We start from the raw sequence: 3639 nt of genomic DNA, 5'->3' as shown, positions 1-3639 counted from the left end.
AAATACCATATGTCAAAACTAGCATATCACTGTTCTATTTGTGGCAATGAAAAAGAATGCAAAAAGAGAGAAAGTAATTAAAATGTTTTCACTTTAACCCTAGCTGGTTTGGCTCAGTGGATAGAGCATGGCCTGTGGACTGAAGGGTCCCTGGTTCGATTCTAGTCAAGGGCTAGAGCCCGGGTTGTGGGCTCAATCCCCAGTAGGGGGTGTGCAGGAGGCAGCCAATCAATGATTCTCTGTCATCATTGATGCTTCTATCTCTCCCTCTCTCTTCCTTTGTGAAAACAATAAAAATATATTTAAAAGTAAATCAGTCAATCAATCAATCAATCAGTCAAATGTTTTCACTTTAACTGGAGACATAAAATCAAGAAAGACCCCAACTAGCCACAAGGACATGCGCAGAGTTTTCTCTAGCAGGAGACCATATATCCAGAGTGAAATTCATTATTTTGAAAAAAAGCAGAAAAAAGGGTGGTGGGACAACTACTGATTTAATAACTATATATAGATAAACAAAATGTTTATAGATAATTTTATATGTTAAAATAATTGTAAATGTTAAAACCACAAATGCAATTCGTTCTTAGAGACCTATAGAGATTCATTTTTTTTCTCCCAAGAACATTTGATGTACTGACCATGACATTTTACATTGAGGTATTTAAGCCAAAACGTAGGAATGCCTCTTTTTTTAAAATTTAAATTCTTTATTGTTTAAAGTGTTACATAAGTCTCCCTTTTCCCCCATTGACCTCTCCCCAGCTGCCCCCACCCCCAGCACATGCCCTCACCCCCTTCCCCCTGTCTGTGTCCATTGGTTATGCTCATATGCATGCATACAAAAGTAGGGATGCCTCTTAAGCTAACCACCAAAACCCTGGAGATCTTGCTATAACAACGTCTATTTAAATTTTACTTTCAACTATTTAATTATTATTATTTTGTTATCTATCTATCTATCTATCTATCTATCTATCATCTATCATCTATCTATCATCCATCTATTACCTATCTATCTATCACTTTCATTTACTTTGCAGTATTTGCATTCTGATATTTCCTACTTTTTCAAAGCCTATGAAAATAATTATAGTAATTTTAGTTTATATGTGTCCACATGTCCTGAATAACCCTGTAAATTTAATTTCCAAACTGGAAAGCTAAATATCTACACTTACTAAGGTATAGATTTTTCTCTTCACAGTGGGGTTTTTTTTTATGAACCTTGTCTCCACTGAATTTCATAATATTATTTATAGAAAATGTAAAAGAATCAGTTAATTACAACTTTTATTTTTGTACTTTAATTCTTTAATTCAAATAGTATTATTTTTACTTTATAGCAATGAATCTTCATCCCTTTGCTGCTTTGTGGGTTAACTTTTTGAAAGATTAGTTTCCTGTGAGCTGTCTCCACTTCCTTTCTCCATTCATTTCCCCTGTGCCCTACAATCTGACTCCTGTTTCCATCACTCTAAATAAACTACTCTTTTAAGTAGCCTGGAAAAATGTTTTTTAATTCAAAGCATGTTTTTAGTGATTTTCTTAATTGAATTTGGCTTCATTTGACATTTAAAAAAAAATCTCTTTTCATCTTCTTTTACTATCATTCTCTCTTTCCCATACTTAGCAGAATGTTTTTACAAATTCTTTTTGGCTCTCCCTTTCCTCTTTAAGAGTTGTATTTCTTCAGGTTTTTATAGACTTATCACTCTATATGTACATTCTTTCAACTCTAGTCTAAACACTGTTGACCCCAAATTATCATCGTTGACTTTTCTTTAGCACTATTCCTCAGCCAAACAATATAGGTGTTTCAGGGTGACACCATATTAACTTTCTAGAAGCTAAACATATGCTCTTTCTGAACTGATCTTCATGTATTTGTTATCTTTGCTAAAAACACAATTTTGCATTGTCTCTCAATAGAAACCTTAAAATATCTTCCCATATTTAACCACTTATTATATCTTAAAATTGTACTAAATTTTGTTTCTCCATATTCTCAATGACTCTATAGTCTTTCAGGTTCTATATTTATTTTGTTTATATTATTGCAAGAGTCCTAACTTATGTCTTTGCCTCTATTTTCCCCAACTTATCATCCACATTATTATTAGTGTTATTTTCCTAAAACACAAAACAATCCATCACAATCCTAAGATACTTCTCGAAGATTGCACATTTTTATTTAACATATAATGATATATTCGTATCTATTTTATCAAGATTACCAAGAAACACAGGTCAAAGATTTCTGTAACTGTTGTTTACTGGCAACACTTGAATCTGTTTCATTTTGGACTGCATACAGCATCGTCAACTGTGCCGGAACCTCACACGTTAGAGTGCTTGTGATCTCTGCAGCTTGGCAGATAAGAGAAGACCGAAAAGATCAACATTATAACTTCGAACTGTATTTATTGGATTTACAAAGCATTCAACATCAGTAAACCTGAGCTCCAGCAAATGGTAAGGAAGTTTTCTTTTTTGGAAAAAAATAGCAAGACACCAATGCTAGGTCAAAGGGTACTTGAGAAAGAGCCAGAGCTGCTATAATATCAACTAAAAACAAAACAAAAACAACCTCCCCCTAAAAACAAACAAACAAACAAACAAACAAACAAAAAACACAGTCATATCTAAGGACATTCAACTAAAAACAAAACAAAAACAACCTCCCCCTAAAACAAACAAACAAAAAAAAAACACAGTCATATCTAAGGACAAAGAACACAGTATCTGACACATAGTAGACTCTCAGGAAATACTTGTAGATAAAGTTAAGCAAGAAAATGAAGGATGGTGATCTCATACTTCCATTTCATTTCATGCAACCATGCATAAAAAGGATCTGGGTAACTCATTTAAGAAAAGAATATCATCTCTGGGACATTCTTGAGTCATTAGGCTATAATTGTGTTCAGAAGCCTGTGTGAAAAGTAGCCAGAACCCACTGTATGCTGGCAAGTAACTTCTTTCTTAAAGGGCGCCGAGGAAGCTGTGCACAAATTTATGAACTAATGTATTCTAACAATACTATGACTTTAACATCCTATGAAGAGTCTATGAATAGCTCCCATAGGCAGTCAGAATTACATGCTAGGAAGAGCATTTACCAGGATAGAGAAGACCTGTATTCTCCTGGTTCTGATACTCACTATTTTTGTAACCACAGACAAGTCTCATTTCTTCACTACATTTTGTTTTTCACATCATGAAGTGGGGAAAGAAATAGAGTTGCTTTGAAGATCAAATGATATAAGAGTATTAAAACATGCTTTGTAAAACTTTGAAAAGGATGGGTTGCTATAAAATGTCTAGTTCCATATTTAATAGCAAAGTTTACACACCCTCACTGTAATTATTTGATAATGCAGAGATGAAAGTTTCTACAGAATGATGCTCTTTAAATAGAAGACACTCTGTGACTTGCATAGGTAAAAAATAATTAAGAAAACAAAAAGTTTTGGCATAATCACCTGCAGGCAGGGAGGTGGAGGGCAGAGTTTTCAACATCAGGATTAAAATAATAGCCTAATACCTTTGACTTATCATAGTAGTTGTTTTGTTTCATAAATATATATGTATGTATGTATGTATGTATGCTCATATGAATGTATGCATGCCCAT

This window comes from Myotis brandtii, unplaced genomic scaffold (assembly GCF_000412655.1).
Source record: "Myotis brandtii unplaced genomic scaffold, ASM41265v1 scaffold249, whole genome shotgun sequence".
In the NCBI taxonomy this organism is placed as follows: Eukaryota; Metazoa; Chordata; class Mammalia; order Chiroptera; family Vespertilionidae; genus Myotis; species Myotis brandtii.
The sequence above is the reverse complement of the archived record's forward strand: the minus strand, read 5'-3'. Positions refer to the sequence as shown.